Source organism: Oncorhynchus clarkii, chromosome 25 (assembly GCF_045791955.1).
Source record: "Oncorhynchus clarkii lewisi isolate Uvic-CL-2024 chromosome 25, UVic_Ocla_1.0, whole genome shotgun sequence".
In the NCBI taxonomy this organism is placed as follows: Eukaryota; Metazoa; Chordata; class Actinopteri; order Salmoniformes; family Salmonidae; genus Oncorhynchus; species Oncorhynchus clarkii.
In genome coordinates this window covers 21,889,042-21,897,734 of record NC_092171.1, presented here as the reverse complement: position 1 = coordinate 21,897,734, position 8,693 = coordinate 21,889,042, and positions in this window count along the sequence as shown.

Below are 8,693 nucleotides of genomic sequence, written 5' to 3'. Positions count from 1 at the left end.
ACTGGTCCCAAACCCAACCGCAGTCCCGTAATGTCATGTTAGGCGTATGTGACGCAACTCACTTGCCAGCCATGGAACCAGCAATTGTGCCCCCTATAGCCAATATCAAGTGCGCAAAAATAACTTACGAAATAGGTTAAATTACCAGAGATGTTTGCATGGCCCTTACATTGTATTACTGGGCTATATCAGCCAATATGCTAGATGTAGTTTGAGGAGAGCAGAGATGGAGAAACTTGCACTTTCTCTTGAGCTATTTTATAGCCTACCTTTTAGGAGTGGGAAGATCTTTAGATGGAGAAATATGGGTGATCAATATTTAGGCCTATTTCTAGGCAATGTAGTAAACTATAGCCTCATCATAGGCCTATTTAGGAAGTACATTTCCTTGGAAAGTTAACTGTCCCGTACTCTATTTAATTGAGACCACACGCGAGAATTATGACAGCGACACTTGCTACGTTTTGACCTATAGACCTGCCGTTTTGACCTATAGGCCTGCCGTTTAGGAGGACGATTTACAGGGAGGGAAAAATAAAGGGATAATCCATACCCAGCTAGCAATGAGGAATCGGCCAGAAGCGGTCCTCTTCCGGGGGGCCGGAATCGGGTGTTGGACTCAGCCCGGAATCGGGTGTTGGACTCAGCCCGGAAACAAAATGAATGACTGCCCAGAATCTGCCCAATTACATCGGGCCGTTTCCATTCAGCCGACATTGCTGGCAGTTTACCAGAATCCCCCCAGAAGCTGGCAGATGCAAATTTAAATAAATGTATACAAAATTACCCGATGTAGTCATTTTAAATATTACTATTATACATTTTATACATGCAAATTATACCCATCCACAAAAAAACATTGTGTTGGAGGAAACACCATACACCTGGTGACCATGTCAGCGTACATGCGCCTGGCCCGCAACAGGAGTCGCTACTGCGCGATGGGACAAGGACATCCCGGCGGGCCAAACCCTCCCCTAACTCGGACGAAGCTGGGCCAGTTGTGCATCGACCTCGTGGATCTCCCGGGCGCGGCCGTACCGGCATCTGTCTGTGCCACTCCAGAGGCTTCGGATTGCCTTGCACAAAGTATCAAAATACTAAAATACCTACACAGGACTCTTAAAGAATTTCATTTCAATGTTAACTGTATTTTTTGATCACAGAAACAATGAGAAAATATGGAAAAATAAATAATGAAATGCTAATTATATTAAGCAGCCCGTGAGATAATCTGCCAGATAGTAGCCCCAATCCGCCCGAGCAACACCGGAATTGGCCTGAGCTCAATCCCCGCATCGTATCCATTAGTAATACTTCCGAAAGTGGTTCAGACTCGGGCCACATGACGTCGGCCGAGTCTGACTCTCAACCGAGTGCCCTGACTATCAGCCAGAATCGGTCCAGATCCACTGTGCTAGCTGGGTATTTACTGAAAATGAAAAGGCGCAATGCTCGCTAACCATAGTAGCCTAATCTATGTGCCCGTTGTGCCTTTTCCTTTTCAATCATGATTACATTTTTTTATTGCACCTAGACTCCTATTGGTTGAGTGCCCTCCACTTCTTTTCATTATCAATATTTATTTACAGACACTGTAGTAAACTACAGTCTAAAAATATTTAAGATAATTTCATATTCAAGTTAACTGCCACGTGATTCTCCGTCCATGTAGGCATCCTACTCTATTTCAATGAGACCACACATACTAGGCGCTCTTCGACTGTCACGGCCAACAAGGAGAGGTAGGCTTCTGAAGTTGAAGCTGCGAATTCTGTGTGTGAATAATGACAAAAAGTTGTGCTTTTAACACAATAGGTAGGCTAACGAATACAAAGCAGAATAATCTGTGGGACAACAAAAATATTTTCTTCTGGGATCTGGGAATAATGGTAATTTCAATTATTGAACCATTGATTCTATTCTTGGACAATACAATGTATAAATGTACACCAAGGGAATTCTTTGTCATGCCTCATTTTAGGAGGATCAGATGGTGACAGGGGTCTCAGCCGAGTCAGGCAGCCAGGGAAGACAAGTCTGTAACAGAGGTGGGGTGAACTTTTGCAGAATAAACACTTAATTCTCTCTGTGCAGCAAACACTGGACAAGCTAGAAGCTTAAAATATTTAATATATTTTAAGGCAGTATGACAAAACTCCATAGTTGATTTCCAAACTGTATCAAGAGTTGATAGAGGCTTTCCTGATGACACAAAACATGTCAAACAAAAATGTGAGGAAGACCTGGGAGATGCTATTGATGATGAAGAATGGATACAGATATGTTAGAATGTCCAGTCATGTTCATATCATCTCAGACATAAGTTACTGCAGGTTAAGACCATCCATAGAACATATTATATGCCAGTGAAACTGAATATCATGCACACGGAAACTGTATTATTCTGATTTAGGTGTAAAGCACAGTAGGTGACATATTTGCATATATTGTGGTCTTGTGAAAGCTGGCTGAATTCTGGCAAAGAGTTTACTTTTTTTAATTTTTTTTTATCTCAGCATGTCTACAGATTCTCCCTTCTACCGGTTTTTGTTTGCTTGGAAATGTTGAAACTGGAGACTGTTATCAGAATAAACTGTGTAACCTAGCATTTATAGTGGCTAATAAATGCATTGCCATTAATTGGAAGGTTGGTTATCCTCCCACAATGTATGGAAGAAATGTAATGTTAAATCAAATGTTATTTGTCACATGCGCCGAATACAGTGAAATGCTTACTTACAAGACCTACCAACAATGCTTTAAGAGGTTTTAAGGAAAACAAGTGTTAAGTAAAATAGAGATGAGTAAAAAATAGAAAATAAAAGTAACAAATAATTAAACATCAGTAGTAAAATAACAATAGCGAGGCAATATACAGGGGGTACTGGTACAGAGTCAATGTGCGGGGGCACCGATTAGTCGATGTAATTGAGGTAATATGTACATGTAGGTAGAGTTAAAGTGGCTATGCATAGATAATAAACAGAGAGTAGCAGCAGCGTAAAAGAGGGGTCCGAGTAGCCCTTTGATTAGCTGTTCAGCAGTCTTATGGCTTGTGGGTAGAAGCTGTTAAGAAGCCTTTTGGACCTAGACTTGGTGCTCCGGTACCGCTTGCCATACGGTAGCAGAAAGAACAGTCTATGACCAGGGTGGCTGGAGTCTTTGACAATTTTTAGGGCCTTCTCTGACATTGCCTCGTATAGAGGTCCTGAATGGCAGGAAGATTGGCTCCAGTGATGTACTGGGCCGTATGCACAAACCTCTATAGTGCCTTGCGGTCGGAAGCTGAGCAGTTGCCATACCAGGCAGTGATGCAACCAGTGATGCTCTCAATGGTGCAGCTGTAGAACTTTTTGAGGATCTGAGGACCCATGCCAAATCTTTTCAAGTCTCCTAAGGGGGAATAGGCTTTGTCATGCCCTCTTCACAACTGTCTTCATGTGTTTGGACCATGATAGTTTGTTGGTGATGTGGACACCAAGGAACGTGAAGTTCTCAACCTGCTCCACTGCTGCCTGTCGATGAGAATAGGGGCTTGCTCGGTCCTTCTTTTCCTGTAGTCCACAATCATCTCCTTTGTCTTGATCATGTTGAGGGAGAGGTTGTTGTCCTGGCACCACACGGCTAGGTCTCTGAACTCCCTATAGGCTGTCTCATCATTGTCGGAGATCAGGCCTACCACTGTTGTGTCATCGGCAAACTCGATGATGGTGTTGGAGTTGTGCCTGGCCATGCAGCCATGACTGAACAGGGAGTATAGGAGGGGACTTAGCATGCACTCTTGAGGGGCCCTCGTGTTGAGGATCAGCGTGGTGGATGTGTTGCCACCTACACTTACCACCTGGGGGCGGCACGTCAGGAAGTCCAGGATCCAGTTGCAGAGGGAGGTGTTTAGTCCCAGGGTCCTTAGCTTAGTGATGAGTTTTGAGGGCACTATGGTGTTGAACGCTGAGCTGTAGTCAATTAATAGCATTCTCACATAGGTGTTCCTTTTGTCCAGGTGGAAAAGAGCACTGGAGTGCAATAGAGGTTGCGTCATCTATGGATCTGTTGGGGCGGTATGCAAATTGGAGTGGGTCTAGGGTTTCTGGGATAATGGTCTTGATGTGAGCCATCACCAGCCTTTCAAAGCACTTCATGGCTACAAACGTGAGTGCTACGGATCAGTTGTCATTTAGGCAGGTTACCTTAGTGTTCTTGGGCACATGGTCTATGGTGGTCTGCTTGAAACATGTTGGTATTATAGACTCAGTCAGGGACAGGTTGAAAATGTCAGTAAAGCCACTTGCCAGTTGATCAGCGCATGCTCAGAGAACACGTCATGGTAATCCGTCTGGCCCTGCGGCCTTGTGAATGTTGACCTGTTTAAAAGGTCTTACTCACATTGGCTACGGAGAGCGTGATCACACAGTCGTCCGGAACAGCTGATGCTCACATGCATGCTTCAGTGTTACTTACCTCAAAGCGAACATAGAAGTAATTTAGCTCGTCTGGTGGGCTCGTGTCACTGGGCAGCTCGCAGCTGTGCTTCCCTTTGTTGTCTGGAATAGTTTGCAAGCCCTTCCACATCCGATGAGCGTCGGAGCCGGAGTGGTACGATTCAATCTTAGTCCTGTATTGACAATTTGCCTGTTTGAAGGTTTGTCGGAGGACATAGCGGGATTTCGTATAAGCTTCCGGGTTAGAGTCCCGCTCCTTGAAAGTGGCAGCTCTACCCTTTAGCTCAGTGAGTATGTTGCCTGTAATCCATTCTGGTTGGGTTATTTACATACAGTCACTGTGGGGACGACGTCTTCGGTGCACTTATTGATGAAGCCAGTGACTGATGTGGTGTACTCCTCAATGCCATCGGAAGAATCCCGGAACATATTCTAGTCTGTGCTAGCAAAACAGTCCTGTAGCTTTGCATCTGCTTCATCTGGCCATTATTTTACTGACTGAGTCACTGGTGCTTCCTGCTTTAGCTTTTGCTCATCAACCCCCAAATCTGTGCATTACTGTACTTTTCAGTGAGGGCCATCAATTGCCATTTGATGTCAAGCAAAGCAAGGTAATGACAGTGCACTCACTCGCTCAGTCATTAGCCCTGCTTAATGCTGGGAGTTAACACAAATTAATTGAAGTTAAGTACATGCATTGGAGGAGCTCTTCAGGGGATAGAGCATTCCACTCTTGCAGAAACTAAACTCAGAAACGTTCCTTTTTCAGAACCCTGTCTTTCAAAGATAAATTCGTAAAAATCAAAATAACTTCACAGAGCTTCATTGTAAAGGGTTTAAACACTGTTTCCAATAATTGTTCAATGAACCATAAACAATTAATGAACATGCACCTGTGGAAAGGTCGTTAAGACACTAACAGCTTACAGACGGTAGGCAATTAAGGTCACAGTTATAAAAACTTAGGATACTAAAGAGACCTTTCTACTGACTCTGAAAAACACCAAAAGAAAGATGCCCAGGGTCCCTGCTCATCTGCATGAATGTGCCTTAGGCATGCTGCAAGGAGGCATGAGGACTGCAGATGTGGCCAGGGCAATAAATTGCAATGTCCATACTGTGAGATGCCTAAGAAAGCACTACAGGGAGACAGGACGGACAGCTGATCGCCCTCACAGTGGCAGACCACGTGTAACAATACCTGCACAGGATCGGTACATCCGAACATCACACCTGCGGGACTGGTACAGGATGGCAACAACAACTGCCCGAGTTACACCAGGAACGCACAATCCCTCCATCAGTGCTCAGACTGTCTGCAATACGCTGAGAGAGGCTGGACTGAGGGCTTGTAGGCCTGTTGTAAGGCAGGTCCTCACCAGACATCACCGGCAACAATGTTGCCTATGGGCACAAACCCACCATCGCCGGACCAGACAGGATTAGCAAAAAGTGCTCTTCACTGACGAGTCGCGGTTTTGTTTCACCAGGGGTGATGGTCGGATTGGCGTTTATCGTCGAAGGAATGAGCGTTACACCGGGGCCTGTACTCTGGAGCGGGACCGATTTGGAGGTGGAGGGTCCGTCATGGTCTGGGGCGGTGTGTCACAGCATCATCGGACTGAGCTTGTTGTCATTGCAGGCAATCTCAAGGGTGTGCGTTACAGGGAAGACATCCTCCTCCCTCATGTGGTACCCTTCCTGCAGGCTCATCCTGACATGACCCTCCAGCATGACAATGCCACCAGCCATACTGCTCGTTCTGTGTGTGATTTCCTGCAAGACAGGAATGTCAGTGTTCTGCCATGGCCAGCGAAGAGCCCGGATCTCAATCCCATTGAGCACGTCTGGGACCTGTTGGATTGGAGGGTAAGGGCTTGGGCCATTCCCCCCAGAAATCTGGGAACTTGTAGGTGCCTTGGTGGAAGAGTGGGGTAACATCTCACAGCAAGAACTGGCAAATCTGGTGCAGTCCATGAGGAGGAGATGCACTGCAGTACTTAATGCAGCTGGTGGACACACCAGACATTGACTGTTACTTTTGATTTTGACCCCCACTTTGTTCATGGACACATTATTCCATTTCTGTTCTGTGGAACTTGTTCAGTTTGTCTCAGTTGTTGAATCTTATGTTCATACAAATATTTCCACGTGTTAAGTTTGCTGAAAATAAACGCAGTTGACAGTGAGAGGACGTTTCTTTTTTTGTTGAGTTTAGTTGTTGTTCCATAAGATTTGAACAGGTCACGTTAGCTGTGAGCATAACCTAGGGCATTACTGAACATCGAATCAACCTGGCCTTGAGTCAATGTGTTACTCAGTGGAAGATCATTTGCAGTGTTCTGACTAACAGCAGGCTGAGTGCAGGGCGTAAGGAGCACTAGGGACACCTAGAGGTCAATGGCATCACTGGGTGCAGGGTTGGGTAGATTACTTTCTAAATGTAATCTTTAAAAGTTACTAGTTACCTGTCCACAAGCATAATCAGTAATGGAACTTTTTTTTTCTCGCAAACACTCTTTCTGAATTAGTAAGTAATCACCTAGTTTTTCAAAAGTATCTGTAATCTGATTATTTTTTGTTGTTGTTGCTGGTAACGTAACTGATTACAGATTTTTGTAATCGGAATACATGTACCTGATCACTGGATGTGTGGGAAACTAACACTTTCACTTCATGTTGGTTTACATCATTAGCTCGGGGCACAGAGGGCATACATGTGCTTGTTACACCCAGGTTAATTCCTGATTTAGTGCTAATACTGTACTTATCAGAGGAGCCTTGTTTCTGTTAAACCGTCTAATACTGGGCTACATTAACATGAATACAGCAATGATGGTAAATTAAGTCAGCTCTCACGTCACTCAAAGGGCCAACTGTAAGAGATCACTGGTTTATTTTCAGTAACGGTCCATGAGAGTTGCCTATTAGAGGGAAAACCAGAGTGGGCCTTTTAAAAGAGGCTAACATGCTGAAACTGACAGATCTCTGCAATCCATTTGGATCTCATTCAAGATTATGGCCCCATCTAAGTGACTGCAGATTATTGTCCACAGAGAGGTGCGCTAAACCCAGATTATCCACTTGCTGGGGATCCATTTGACCCGATGAACACAAGCCAGCTTCACACGTGGGTGTTTATTATTTTTTCAGTTTTGGAGGCAAGGAAAGGAGTGTAATGGACATGACTCAAAACCTCACAGTATTAAATAGATTACAGTGGTCACTGGTTGGAGAATAACAGTTGTGGATAGAAAGAGACACTTGTTCATGCCCCACTCTCCTAACATACGGATACTGTATACACAGTTGAAGTCAGAAGTTGACATAAACCTTAGCCAAATACATTTAAACTCAGTTTTTCACAATTCCTGACATTTAATCCCAGTAAAAATTCCCTGTTTTACATCAGTTAGGATCACCACTTTAAGAATGTGAAACGCGCCCAGGCTCTGTCGTAACCGGCAAATGTGTTTTTACTGTTGTTTTATTTCTTTACTTACCTACACATACTTATTTTTTCACTCTGCACTATTGGTTAGAGCCTGTAAGTAAGCATTTCACTGTTAGGTCTACTACACCTGTTGTATTCGGCGCACGTGACAAATAAACTTGGATTTGATTTGATTTATTTCAGCTTTTATTTCTTTCATCACATTCCAAGTGGGTCAGACGTTTACATACACTCAATTAGTATTTGGTAGCATTTCCTTTAAATTGTTTAACTTGGGTCAAACGGTTCGGGTAGCCTTCCACAAGCCTCCCACAATAAGTTGGGTTAATTTGGCCCATTCTTCCTGACAGAGCTGGTGTAACTGAGTCAGGTTTGTAAGCCTCCTTGCTCGAACACGCTTTTATAGTTCTGCCCACACATTTTCTATGGGACTGATGTCAGGGCTTTGTGATGGCCACACCAATACCTTGACTTTGTTGTCCTTAAGCCATTTTGCTACAACTTTGAAAGTATGCTTGGGGTCATTGTCCATTTGGAAGACCCATTTGCGACCAAGCTTTAACTTCCTGACAGATGTCTTGAGATGTTGTTTCAATATATCTACATCATTTTCCTTTCTCATGATGCCATCTATTTTGTGAAGTGCACCAGTCCCTCCTGCAGCAAAGCACCCCCACAACATGATGCTGCCACCCACTTGCTTCACAGTTGGGATGGTGTTCTTCGGCTTGCAAGTCTCCCCCTTTTTCCTCCAAACATAACAATGGTCATTATGGCCAAACAGTTCTATTTTTGTT